A 15,060-nucleotide genomic window follows, 5' to 3' on the forward strand; every position below is an offset into this window, starting at 1 on the left:
GGAACGCCTACTCTGCATCTCATTAGTGTTAATTGGTGGTGTCCACCGTAGAGATAAATTTGGGGGCAGTTATCACAGGAATACTGGTGTTGTTTGCAGTTAGCACCAGCTGTGAATGGGGTGTTAATTCTATCGCGACTTTTGATGCGTTAAAGTGGGGATGATTCGGAGATAAATCCTGGTGAATAAGCCCCCGGGTTTTGCGTAGGCATGCTTGAAATTTGCAAAAATCCTTTTAGCACAATTACTTGAAACTTTTTTAAAAACGACGCAAAATTGTGTGAAATTCAAATCTATAATCTAGCTTTATATATGAACACAGCGACACATTTTGTGCTAAGAAATACTGCAGAAAACATAAGCGCTGCGATCAAAAAAACCCACATTCTGCCAGTTCATTTTATTACTGTGCTCCAGCTAAAGGATTTGTACCTGAACTGACTTGAAATTGCACAACCTGGTTTAGTGGCGTCATTTCAAGAATTTCATGCGCAACTGGAAATACCAGAATTTTTTTACAAAATGTTTCACCCTGGCATAATTTTGTGTTGCAAAGGGGAAATAAGCATCAATAAAGCTTATATCTCATGCTCATTTTTAGTGTATATTATATTATTTTAATGTGTGCTTATTATTGTGTGAATGCACACACACCCAACATTTACACATTAACCGTTGCACACACATGTTCTTATTTGTAATTCTCAGTCCCGAATATCTGCTTTGGTTTGAGGTCTGCTAAACGGACCCCAGACCCATGTGCCCTGCAAAAACGGAACGATGCAATTTCCACTCCTCGTGGCCATGACTTTTAATCGGGTAACTGAAACATTTAAAAACTCAGGGGCATATGTACAAGCCCCTATCGCCACCACAACATCACTTTTACAGACATTGTGGTGGCGATAGGGGCTAAACCTTATGTACAAGGCAGTGTTAAGACACTTAACATGCCTTAATGCTGCCTTGTACATAAGGCACCCATTCACGCTGTGGTTTGCAAGAAAGGGGCATGCAGTGGGTGTTGTGGTGGGCGTTCCACCAACACACCCATTTATTTTGACACTGCCCCCTTTGTACAAGGGTGGCATACAAAGGAAGCAGTGCCAAAATGAATACCAGGAAAACCCTGGTCTTAAGTTGGCGAAAAGAGGAGAAATGCATTATTTCTCCTCGTTTTGCTTTTTCCATGTGTGATGCCTTGTGCAGTACACATGGAAAACGCAAAATGTCATGGTTTGTTTATGTACAGGTAAGTGTCCTTTCCTGTACATAAACAAACCTTTAAAAAAATGCCATTTTGCCACTTTCATGTGTGCTGCATGAAGCAACATGCATGAAAGTGACTGAATTACATTTTAGGATTGTTTATGTGCAGGAAGGGACACCTTCGGATACATAAACAATACACCCCTGAACACAGAGCATTGGCGCTAAGTTGCTAAACTTAGCGCCATTGAAGGGGGAAACTCAAGGCTGCACCACATTCTTGTCAATATGGTGCAGCCCTGCGTTTCAGAAGTGGCGGAGCGTGTCGTTAAGCCAAGGAGGCTAACGACACTCTCCGCAACTTCCTTGTACATATTCCCTTCAATCCTTGTAAGTCAGCGGTATGTAGCTGCTCTGCAGTAAGTGATGGGATCCAGGATTTCTCACCCCTTCTATACTCCACTTTCTAAATTGGCTAGTGCTGCAGTTGCGTTACCATCTTGCATTATACGTTTCATTTGTACACTCTAACTGGAGAATGCAAATAACTGAATGAGTGATTCACACCTGGAATGGACTGTTTGTGATGAAACATTTTTCTGAAGGACAGTAAAACATTTGAAAGCATGTGATGATATTGCAAAGTAACTATGTGATGAGGACCAATATATGAGGTGGTGCAGTGCAGCTGAACAGCCAAGGTCATGGGTTGAGTTGTGTTAAATGTGTTGATGGTGATTCATAGGAAAAGTGAGTAACTGGAAGGTCTGATTTTTTTAATGCAGGTTGTGATAATGAATGGAATTGTTTGGTGATCTGATAGTGCTGCAATGTAGGTCACTGAAGATTAAACTCTGTAGACAAATAGATTTATCCTAAAGGAAGGTTATTTTATAAAGCAAGTGTGTTATGTTTCCATTTTACCTAATGACGCCACACAATCATTGACCTGCTAGATCTTTCACTTAACAATCTAGTACATGGCCATGACTAACACACTGGTTGTCCTCATTTTAACCAATTAGACTAAAGGCTTAGATTAGAATGGGTTTTGGGTGAACAATCCAGTGTTGGAACATGATGTTCCAGATGACATGGTATCATCAGGTAACCATAGGTTTGTTTAAGGACTGCAGCAACTCATTGGAAATATGTTAGTTTGGGCCAATTATGACTACATACGCTGAAAAATATTACTCAGATTCAGACATATGAATATATGGTAGCTTGTTATGTCCATTTCTGTAATATCACTGTGCTTAGTCATGGTTATCTGTTTAAACTCATTACCGACCCCTCTACATTGATGGTGGAGGATCTTTCATGGCGGCAACAATTTTTTTAACATTCAGACAGCATTCAGCGCATAAAGGTTTTTCACTTTTAAAAATTACATTATCTAACAGTTTGTTGAACGAGCAGGAAAAAATGTACAGTTCAAGAGATGTTTCAGTGGATGCCCTAGAACACATATTTAGCAAAAGGTAATCCACCTCCACTCTCAGAACCAAACGCCCCCTCTAAGTACTCATTGACAAACTTTACTTTGTTGTATTTCGGTTAGGTTTGTGTTACACATATAACAAATGTATACTTACAAGCCTACATAGAGTTTCCTCATTTGAAAACTAAGGTCTGGTTTAATTGAACTTTGACATTTTATTTTTTTTATAAAGTATATTGAAAACCTGGCAATCCTCTTTCATTTTCGTTGTGGGCAGAGGTATTGCATTAAATAACAGGGATTTGTATGGCAGAGGGTAAAAGATGACGCTCGTTTCTCAGCCCGTGCTTGTTAAGTGGTGGTGCGGGCATGCAGTTTGGCACCCTCTCCATCCTCTCTGAACGCCCTGGACCCCCAGACTTTCTGCATGCTTTGGTGGTGTGGCAGGGCAGCTTTGGCTCAGGACGGGCTGCTGATGTGGTGCTCGGGGTCTCTCAGCCTCACCCATGCATCGAGGGAGAACCTGCGAGAACAGGGTCTCCCCTGGGCAGGACATTGTCTGGGTCCCTTGGCCAGCTGACCAGGATAGGGGGCCAGCCCCACCAGCATTGGCGGCTATGAGGTACACAGGGTGCAGCCCCATGGTTTTGAATACGTGGCGGTGCCTTCCATCTTACAGAACGGCCCAAGTGCCATTGTTGGAGCCCATCTGGCCCTGAGATATATTCCTAGTCCCTGGCAACCACAGATGAGGCGTGGTGCCATCAACTGATGAGGCGTGGTGCCATCGACTAGACTGAGTAGGAGCTGAGTGCCCACCATCGATTCTCGGAGGCAAGGGAGTCCTCCCGGATCCCTTGCAGGTGGAATTTCTCAGCAGTGGTGGCAAGCTAGGGTGGTAAACGGCCATCGCCTGTGCTGCCGGCCCGGCACCTACTGGCTCTGGCTGCTTGTGCTGCCCGCACCTAGCTTGAGGCAGGGCAGGTTGGCTGGAGTGTAGTACTTTGAGCATAGCAGGGTCCCCGTGGACTTCATCATACCTCAGAGTGCATCATGGGCCGCGTAAAATCCCCGGTGACCCCAGTGCATTCTAAAATTGACAAATTTACAGTCCCTATGGGCAGCTACAAAGGGGGCCAAGAAGAAATCCAAGCTGTCTAGGCGCCAGGCGGGGAGACACCATTGTGATACTTCAAGCAATTCAGAACTCCAGCTCAGTTATTGAATCCAAGATAGGAGAGGTGGCATAGATTTTACCCTTCTACCCCTGATCCCCACAATACTACAGCATGGGTTTTCAAAGTGGAGTGGTGTAGCTCTGAATTGGAAGACGTGGTCTGTGAACTGAAAACTGAAATGTCCCACCTGACCTCAACACCTAAGACCCTTACAACAAGGGCGGAAGACAGTGTAAATAGGAGCCTAATAAATAACCTTTGCTTTAAAGGATCTCTCGAAGGGTTCACACTTGCAGTGTTTTTAGAGCAGTGGATTACATCCTGGATTGACCCTATCTGATTGTCGCCATGCTCTATCGTTGAACGGGCTCATTGATCCTTGGACCTAAATCACCACCCTCTGGGACCCCCAACCCAGACTATGATTGCTAAGATCCAGAACTTTCGCAACAGGGAAACGATTTTAGCAATTTTAGCGAATTTCAAAGACCAACCTATGTCTGAAGCCGGACATGTAATGGTGTTTCTAGATTACACTAGACAGGTTAAGGCCCAATGCAACTCATACGACCAGGTCAAACAGAAACTCCAGGCCATGGCGCTGGAGGTCATGCTCCTTTTCGTAGTATGCCTGTGGGTTGTCGTGGAGGGCAAAACCCAATTTTTTTAATTACCTAGATGAAGCCTGGACTTGGTTGACCCCGCCACCTCCCTGGTAGGGGCTGCACCAGCCGCCACACTAACAGATGATCCGGCTGCCAAAGGTAGAGGGTCCGGGCGCAGGAAGCGCTCCCATAGAGGCAGCTGTGACCGCCAGGATGTCTTGCCCACTTCGGACTCAGACCATGAAAGAACAGAAGACCTGCATGTGCTGGAGGAGGATGTGGTAAGGTAGGCCCCATCTCGGGTAGTGAGTGGTGGTACCTGATTTGATGGTGCTGAACGAGACTGATCCTTCATTTTTTCATTTATCTCTATACTTTTGGGCACACCAGCACCATACTATCGTTTACTGGCTACAAAGGCCGGGATCCTCAGGGCGACAAATTTAGACTCTGTTTCTTATACCATCTACCATGTAGTGGGAACAGTTCTTGGGCAACAGATGCTTCTATTGGGGAGTAGTGTAGGGAGGGGGATAATTAGCGGGGGGAGTGTTTTGTTTAATGGGTTTTGATGTTTGGGTCACAGTTATCTTTGTTGGGCACTGCACATGGCAAACACACCCTGCAGCTTGGTTCATTCTAGGGGTCCACTCTACCCACAAGCAAGCAGTGAGACCTCCTGGTGGTCCCTGGAAGTTTGAACACCTCAAACGTCTCTCCACCGGGCTTTACTCACAACATCATTTGACCCACCATGAAGGCATTCACAGCCCTGATGTGAAATGTTAATGGCCTATTAGACCACGCTGAAAGACATTTCACAAACGTGACCCCAAATAACGATGCTGAAAGAAACACATCTCTTGGGTGCAGATTGATCCCTCCTGTCTAGATATGGGTACTCCAGAGTTTACCATGCTGGCTACAGCCACGCTCTCTGTGTGTAGTGATCCTCTTTCATAACTCCTTTCTGATGGCAGTGTCCTGTATCACACATGACATCCTAGGGCGATATGTGTTGGTAGAAGCCTCCATAGATGTTCCTCATTTCCATCTCCTTAGCATATATATCCCCCCACAATTGGCCACTTCCTCATTGGCATCTATAAGGGACTTGGTGCTTTCCCTCCCTACTAGCAAGTTTATCATGGGCAATGATTTTAACAACATCATGGGTCTCATGGATTCTCTTTGAGGCTCTGGTACAGTACCCAGATAAGGGAGGAGCCTTGTCAGCTGGGCAGCAGGCCTGGGCTCTGCGACCCCTGCCGGTTATGGAAGCCAAAGGCATATGAATGCACCCAGTTATCAACGACCCACGGATTCCTCACCCGCATAGAACTCTTTTTGCTTGCTGCCAGCAATTGGCCTCCCATACACATGTGGCTCCCATATCCTTGTCTGGGGACTATTAGACCATGCTCAAGTTACTCCAATGTGGTGTCTTAATGCCTGGTTCCTAACCAATCAGAAGCTAGTCCAAGTCCTGAAAACAGACCTAGAAATATGTCTTGACATCATCCAGGGTTTAGTGGAATCCTTTGGGACTCTATGGGGAGTGAGCATTGAGAGTGGTACTCAGTACTGCAGTCCCAGACAGGACACCGGCAATGTATGGCCGGAAATAGCTGTCACATTTGAGGTTCTGTGACGGTTCCGTGACGACTTGAACCCGTGTTTTCAAGTTTGTCGGAAATACATAAAAATGGTATCAGTGAACCGCAAATGATTCATTTAGCATATCCTGGTGTTTTCGCTACGCTACGAGCAAGAGCACTCCTGTAATGAACACATTTCTGATCTACCCATGGCTTCCATCTTAGATTGTGGCCGCCATTTTGTGGTTCCTTGCCCTCACATATGCAATAGCCTCTGATCATTTCATTCACTTCACTTTGATTAAGGACACGTAGCCTTAGCCGGAGATTCACCTCTTACATGACACGTGCACCTTAAACCAGATCACGCTGAAGCTGCATGACTCGACAAAGGCTGCCTCCTCTGCCCGAGGCCAGCCCACCTGAACTGGTTTTCCTGTCCATTGTACCTGATCATGATTAGGCGGCCGAAGCCGGTAGCCTTGCCCATTTACAACCCACAAACATCTCTTATCCCGCTTTTCTATCTTCTGCACCTGGCTCTGCTCCTTTCCTTCTGGGCCTTTATTAGGGGGAGGTAACGAACTTTACGATGAGGCGGTCCGGCTCTTGAATGCAATATTGACAAGGGATTGTGATGGACTGGTGGGAACCCCTCTTCGTGATGTTTGATATCAGATATTATCGACAGTTCCTGTGTAACGCCAAATATTTATTGTTTAGAGACACAAAGGTTAGGGAATGTACCGACATGTGAAATATTTGCCTAGAGCACAATTTTTAGTATATAAGGAGCAACCCACTTTGTACAAATCGAACAGTCTCCTGAATTCTGCCCGTGTGTAGATTCTGTGACTTCTGTGTCCCTGCAGTAATAAACCTTTGGTCTTTGACGCCACCATCGAGAAGCCCGTGTTTCTGTTCATTTGTGCACCAAGGCAGGTGGGACTCCGGGGTCTTTGGGTGTTGTACCCTGACACCTCTGGACGGAACCAAAAAGTCCAGAACTCCAATTGGCGCCCAACGTGGGGCGACGTCATTCGGTACCGGTCCAAAAGCCTGAAGAGTTCGAGAAGCTTCGTGTGAAGATTCCTGAGGGAGGCGCCCCACTTCATCGATCCCGGCATATCGCAAAAGTGGCCCTGAAGTTCTCTTCCACGAGGGTTCCCGTTCAGGACGGCTACAGTGGGCCGTTGCCTTGACCGTCGCCCTGTCTTGGACCCGAAGTGGTGCAGTCCTTAGTACGGCGAAACGTGACGGGTTTCTCCTTGGTGACGTCTTCAGTGACTCAGTTAAGTATTTAGTGATAGCTAGCTGGTTACTTTTGTGAGGATTGTTAAAAATCCTTGATCGGTTCTTGGTTTGGTTTGGTTTTGTAAGATTATCTTTGGTTGTTCTATTTACGATAATCTATTTGGTTCAGTTTTGGGTATCGATACATCAGTTCGTTTTTGGTAGGCCTAAGTTCTTGGTTCAAGTGCACAATTTGTTTCGTGTCTGTTTGTTTTGTGTTCCGGACTGAAAATGGTAAGTCGGAAAATGTTGTCTTGTTTTAGTTGCAACAGTGACTCACAATTAGAGGACTCTTGTCTGGTTCCTCCGATTGGGACTCCCCTTTATGATTTATACTGTAAGTATGGTGTGGGTCCTATAACTTATAATGAGATATGGGTCCGTTATTGTAAGAAGGATGGTGTCCTTAGTTGGCCACTGCATGGTAGTTTTGAACAAGAGATTCTCGACAACTTAGAAGCGAAATTGTTTAGGAAGAAAGCCCGGCCGGCAATGTTTGACTCTTTTCGTTATTGGCGAAAAGAATCCAAACAGAGAGAAATGAAAAGGTTGAAAAAAGAGCAAAAAGAACTAGAAGAGTTAACTCTAGAGCAAGCGACTAAACAGTTGCAGGCTAACGAGTGTGAAAAGGCCATAGATGTAGCCATTAGAGAGCATAACTTAGCGATTGACAAGTGCTATCCTGCCTTGCCATCGAAAATGGCTAAGATACTGGAGGATTCCGAAAACGATCCTCTGTTGTCTTATCTGTTACGTTCACCTCCACCGTATGCACAAGGTGCTACGGCTCCACTCATCCCGAATGTTCAATTGCCGGTTGCTGGACAACCTGGTGTTCCTGTTCCTCAGAATCAAGTTCCTATACTTCCTGTGGTGAATGTAAATGTTCCTACAGCTCCTCCTCTTCCTACACTGCCGGCTCCTATACCTACCACTGTATCTACTGTTCCTCAAACTATTTTCCTCGATACTCCTACTGTTTCGTCATCTATTCCTACCTCTACTGCATTCTCTATGTCTGCGAGTGTACTAACTCCACTTTCTGTTCGTCGAAGAATCACTGATTCTGTTACTAATATGCTGTCTCCTATATATAAAACCTTGATTAAGACTCCTACTCCAGACTCTGTTCAGAGACGGAGTCAGCTACCAAGTACTGAGGAACGAGGAGTTTTAGACTCCACGGCTCTCAGATGGATTACGAAAGTCAGAAGATATAGTACGAGAGATGTGTTAGAGACATTTATGCAATGGGGAGAGCCAACGCAACGGTACGTCTTTGATGAGATGTGCTCGTTGTTGCGTGAGGAAATAGAAGAAGACGATGTCGAATCAGATTTGGAAGACTTAATTAAAGTTCAAAAAGAGTTTGCTGCTGGGATGATAGTGGGTGAGAATATAAAACAAGCGATGGAGCTCATTTTAAGTTTTAGATATGATCCATCTCTTCGTTCGCCGAGAGATTTAGAAAAAGGTAAAGTGAAGCCAAGTCGCCAATATCCAATGAGGGAGGTTCCTCCAATTTGGCGCGAAGCAGTACAACGTGATGATAATGCGGGTATTGCAGCTGCTCCAGCACAGTTCCAAAGAGTATGGATACATATTCCATGGAAGCGAGCAGAAGTGTTAGCAGTGAAACAGGCCTTGCCAGATCCACGTAAGAATCCAGCCGGATATTACAAGGAATTGACACAGACAGTTGAAGCTTGTATAATGAATTTGGCAGACATTGACATGTTGTTTGGTAATGTAGTTCCGCAACCAGTGTGGGCTAAAATTCGTAGAGAGGATCATCAGGCTGCTTTAGGTGGTGATTGGGCAGCTATCACTGCAGCAGATGCTCAACAAACGGGTGGTGCGAAACCCGAACCCCTAATTGCTAATCTTCCTGGTAGAATAATAGATTTAATGAAGACTCTGATGCCAGCATTGCGTGTTAATTGGGATAAATTATCCGCATGCAAGCAGAAGAAAGACGAAAGTGTCTCCGACTTCTTCACAAGGTTCGAAGAGACTTTTGTAGACCATAGTGGTCAGGACATGAGCACTGAAGGAGGACAGAGATTGTTTGTCGATAAGTTTGTGCATAATTTGTTACCTGAATTATGCAATAAATTGAAAGACTCAGAAAGTGCGTGGGCTGTATCTACGACAGCGCAAATACTTGCGACTGCACAGTACTACGAAAATAGGGATAAAGAGGAAAAGGAGAAATCAGAGAAGAAAACGAAAGATTTAAAAACTAAAGTTCTTTTGCAGCAGGCGTATCCGCCTCGTACGAATCAGACTAATACGCAGCAAAACTCATATCAAAGGACAGATTATAGTACATCAAGGCCTCAATATCAGTGGAATCAGTGCGCGTACTGCAAGAAAGAGGGGCACTATAAAAATGAATGTCCGATCTTAGCACAAAATAATAATGCAGCAGCTCAGAGAGGTCGTGGTGGTTATGCGCAGAATTCTAGAGGTCGAGGACGAGGTGCTATGCCTCCACAAACGAATGATCGTCCTTCTAATCACTTTGATCAACGAAATGTACAGTCAGCTCAACAGAATAGATCTCAGCAATATCTTGTTGAGGATTATTGTGAAGTTGAAGAGGGATTTCAACAAAATGGGTACTAGGACAGCCATGGACAGAGAGAGGGAGTAGTATCAGTTCCAGTGGATCAGAGTGGGCCTTATGTCGCAGTAGCAACATCAGGTGTAGTCGAACCGTTTCTGTTGGATACTGGTGCCGCAAAAAGTTCTATCATGCATGCGAAACTCCCTGGCGCACCTTTGTCTGGCTCAACAAATGTTTCCGTAGGTTTTTCAGGCGCCCCTGTGTACAACCCGATATCTGGTCCTTTGTCTATTTCTGTTGGACCGTGTCACTTGAAAGCACCCCTGATTTTGACGACAGGTTGTAATGAAAATCTGCTTGGTTTAGATTTGTTAAAACGACTATATGCGACATTGTACTGTTCTCCGGAAGGAGTACAGCTTACTTTGGGTAAAAGACTCACCTCTCCGATGTACTTGTCAATGGACGCACTCCCGCCGGAGCTACGTTCACTCCCTGATTCTCTTTGGGCGACTGGTCCCAATGATGTAGGTCTACTAGAAATTCCACCATATGTGGTAACTTTGAAAACAAATGTAAAATTTCCAAGAATTCCCCAATATAAAATATCGAGTGAAGGTGAGCGTGCACTCTTATTGATTGTGCAAGATTTGATTAAAAAAGGTGTGGTTGAAGAAACGCGAGGAAATGTTTGTAACAGTCCTGTATTACCGATTTTGAAACGAACTGATCCTACAAAGCCTCCAGTCTATAGGTTTGTCATAGACCTTAGAGAAGTTAATAAGATTGTAATTCCACAGTTTCCTGTAGTGCCAGACATTACTGCCCTGTTAACATTGATTCCTGCTACAGCCAATTGGTTTTCAGTTATAGACCTCAAGAATGCATTTTTCAGCATTCCGATAGCTGAAGAAAGTAGGGATATTTTCGGCTTCTGTTTAGGAGGTCGAAGTTTCAGATTTAAACGCGCTCCACAAGGCTACTGTGAAAGTCCATCCATTTACAGTCAAGCTTTAAAAAGTCAGCTAGATTCTTTTGTCCTTCCTCCAGGCTCTGCCCTAGTACAGTACGTAGACGATCTTTTAGTGGCTGCCGATGACAAGGAAACTTGCAAAGCAGCTACGATATCACTATTGCATCATTTGTCTAATTTGAATCATAAGGTGTCACCTTCCAAAATGCAATATTGCTGCCAAGAAGTAACCTACCTAGGTCACCTCTTATCAAAGGAGGGAAGGAAGTTGACCCCAGAAAGAATAAAAGCAATTACGCAGATGAGTGTTCCACGCACACAGAGGGAAGTACGTGCCTTTCTAGGTATTACCTCTTACTGTAGGCAGTGGATTCCAAATTTTTCACTGTTAGCGAAGCCATTGGTAGCTTTGACTGAGAAAAATGTTCCGAGTCCGGTGCCATGGTCTGATGAATGTCAAGAGAGTTTTATTGAGTTACGAAAAGCACTGTGTTCAGCTCCTGTATTGGGTACACCTGATTATAGCAAGCCATTCACGCTCTACGTTCACGAAAGAGAAGGTTGCGCGTTGAGTGTTCTGACACAGAAATTTGGTGATAAACAACGCCCTTGTGCGTATTTCTCATCAACATTAGATCCGGTAGCTAGAGCGTTACCTAGTTGTTTGAGGGCTACAGCGGCAGCTGCAGCTTCCATTCGACAATCTGCTGGTTTGGTGATGAACAATATGCTAGTGGTCATGGTTCCTCATGCAGTGGATACACTCATGAACCGAACGAAGACACAACACCTTACTAGTGCGAGATTATCTGGTTACGAGCTGACGTTATTAGCGAGTCATATTCAGATTAAAAGATGCAATGTATTGAACCCAGCAACATTGTTGCCGACTGATCAAGAGTCGAGTGATTCTGAGCCACATGACTGTTATTTCAAAACGGAGGAAGAGACAAAAGGTCGTATCGACTTGAGGGATACTCCCCTATCCGACCCGGATGGTACGCTGTATGTGGACGGGTCATGTTTTAAATTGGAGAATGGTGATGTGACTGCTGCCTACGCGGTAACGACTTTGAAGACGATTGTGGAGACTGCAAGAGTGAGTCAGAATTCTGCCCAAGCTGCAGAATTAATAGCTCTTACGAGAGCGTGTGTTTTAGCTGAGGGAAAGAGAGTGAATGTGTTTACAGATAGTCAGTACGCATTTGGCGTGGCCCATAGTTTTGGCCGGTTGTGGAGAGAAAGGGGTTTCATTACGTCCCATGGGACTAAGATTCAACATGGTCAGCTAGTTAACGACTTGTTAGAATCTTTAACCTTACCGACTGAAGTTGCGATTGTGAAGTGCAGTGCTCATAAAGCAATCACGGATGATGTTGGTCGGGGAAATGCCTTTGCTGATGAAACCGCTAAACAGACAGCTAGAGACATGATGAGTAGAATGTATGTTGCTACGTCTGCAAGATGGATTGCTGAGTCTGGAATGTGTGAGGACACAATGGAAAGTGTGAAAGAGATTCAGAAAGAAGCGACTGAGGAAGAGAAACGCGTATGGAGAGAAAGTACGGGCAAATTGGACTCGAATGGATGTTGGATCGATTTGACAGAACAGCAGCGTTGGATGTTGCCTGATGCGTATGTGCTTGCAGTAGTGACGATGGCGCATGGAGTGGCGCACATAAGTTCTAAAGGGATATGTAAGATGTTGGCTCCGGTCTGGAAGAATGAGGGAATCAGTAAGTGTGCAGAGAGAGTGGTGAAAAATTGTATGGTGTGCTTGATGCATAATCCTGGCAAGGGAACTCCAACTCCAGCTGGTCATTTTGCCCCTCCTTCCTGTCCCTTTGAAGTAATACAGTTAGACTTCATTCACATGGAACGCTGCAACAATTTAAAATACGTCCTGGTGGTAGTTTGTGCTTTTTCCAGGTGGATAGAAGCATACCCACTAAAGGACAACACTGCTTTATCAACTGCCAAAATTCTTCTCAAAGAATTTTTCCCTAGGTACGGAATGCCACGGATTGTATGGTCAGATAACGGAAGTGAGTTTATAGGGAAAGTTATGCAGAGTGTGTGTGCTGGTCTAGGATTGAAACAAAAATTTCACAGTGCGAACCATCCCCAGTCTGCTGGTTTAGTCGAGGGTTACAATGGCACCCTCAAGCTTAAAATAGCCAAAATACAAGCATCCACAGGTTTGGCTTGGCCAGACGCACTTCCTTTGGCCTTGTTATCAACGAGAGCAACAGTGCATTCTAGAATAGGGCTTTCTCCATATGAGATTGTGTTTGGCCGCCCGGCAAATGTCTGGGGTGTGCCAAGGCCTAAACAATTCTGCTCCATTGAATATCCTATGTTGATAGACTACCTTTATGACTTGACTGCTAAATTAAGTCTTATTCATCAACAGGTTTTTGATGCTTTGCCAAAACCTCCGGAGAGTCCAGGGCATCAGCTGAAACCGGGTGACTTCATTGTGGTCCGGAACTTCGCGAGGACAAAGAATCTTCAGCCTCGCTACATCGGCCCCTTCCAAATCCTGCTGGCAACGAGGACAGCTGTACGTGTTGCTGGCCGCAAGCACTGGATCCACGCTTCTCACGTAAAGCGTGTTCCACTGCCGCTGCCCTACGACGACTGGGTGAAGAAAGGAATTGGTGCCTCCGAATCTGAAATAACTCCGAGATTTGTCCCTTTCAGTGATGCCGATTTAATTACTGACACTTTGAAACTTGACTCTCCTCCTGAAAAGACTGCTTTGAACATTGGACATTTGTCTCCAGCATCAGAAGAAACTTTGCCATCTGCGAACTTAAACTCTACAACAGCTGCTAGTGATACATTATTTTCCGATCAGACAGTACCAGCAAAGAAGAGATACAACCTTAGAAGCCATAAAACGAACTAATAAAGCAGGCAACTGCATATTGTGATTTTGATATTTATATACATTGGACTTTTTGCTTTTCAGCCAGGAAGTTTGCTATTGTTTATTGTTTTTAATAAATTGCCTTGCCGTCTGGGTAGCCGTAGGGTCGTGGCTGTGTGCCTAGTTTGAATTTGCAGGGGTCTGACACAAGGTCGATCTTTCTGTTAGTTTTGGGAACTCCCAGGGCTGACAGAGGCATTTTCATCTACGTACACATCATCAGTGGTCGCGAGCGGATTGTAGAAGATGGAACTTCCTGCGCTGCAACGAGAAAATGTGATTTACGTTCGCAGAAACAGACTTAATAGAATTCTTCACAGCAAATGTTTCTTGATGCAATGTGCCGTTACATTTTTGATTGTTTTAGCAACATTGGTGGGTGGAATTGTCTTTAGCATAAATTTGATTTTTGTGCCAGTTTCTACAGTGCCTCCCCTTGATCCAGCTATTTCTACTGTTTCTTCTATACACTCTTTTCACTCATTTCCAGAACATGAGCAAGCTCGACGCTCAGAATTCATTAATAACACTTTTGTACAGCTCTTGCATCAACACCAACTGGTAGTTAACACTACAGACTGCTGGGTGTGTGGCTTGATACCTCACACTATGGATAAAGGTATTCCCTATTTGGTTTTGCCTTACAGCTATAATGGATCATTTCAGGCCTTCCAAACCATCTTTGCTTATGCCCTTGAGACCTATCCTCCACGTCCACCACGTTCCACTAAATATAACTCTGCCAACAAAGCCTTAGTCCAGGGAATTATTGACATGATCAAGGACGTCAATAATACTCCATCTTACCCTAGAGACGAATTGCGAGTATATTTAAGTTGGAATACTTCAGAGTATCGCCTTAGTTTAGGAGAAAGCAAGCGTAAAAGCTCAACTCCAATCTGGGTCGTACCTCACCGAGGTCAGGTCTGTCTGCAAGGTAATGGGAGAAATCCGAGAGCTCAGCTAGGGAGGAGTGAGTGCGTAGAGACTTATGTGTTTCCGGCTAACTCTTCCCCTGCCTTCCTCACTGCTAGGGGTACCTACTTCATTTGTCAAGACAGAGCTTATACATGGTTGCCTGCTGACTTCTCAGGATCATGTTATATTGCTCGATTGTTGCCTCCGACATACACTGCTTCACCGGATTACCACAGAACAAGAGTAGCTAGAGGTGTTTTCAGTAAGGAAGATACCGCTGGTCAGGAAGCTGGAGACTTCTTCAAAGGCTTCCTTCCGTTCTGGGGGCCTATGGCCAATAG

General features: G+C 44.8%; 1 protein-coding gene across 2 annotated transcripts in view; it reads right to left on the bottom strand.

The window, feature by feature from the left end:
• Window positions 1-15,060, bottom strand: part of CACNA2D3 (calcium voltage-gated channel auxiliary subunit alpha2delta 3) — a 2,559,454-nt gene that overhangs the window by 1,760,559 nt on the left and 783,835 nt on the right. The gene's annotated exons all lie outside the window — the stretch shown is intronic.

Source organism: Lissotriton vulgaris, chromosome 9 (assembly GCF_964263255.1).
Source record: "Lissotriton vulgaris chromosome 9, aLisVul1.2, whole genome shotgun sequence".
Classification (NCBI taxonomy): domain Eukaryota; kingdom Metazoa; phylum Chordata; class Amphibia; order Caudata; family Salamandridae; genus Lissotriton; species Lissotriton vulgaris.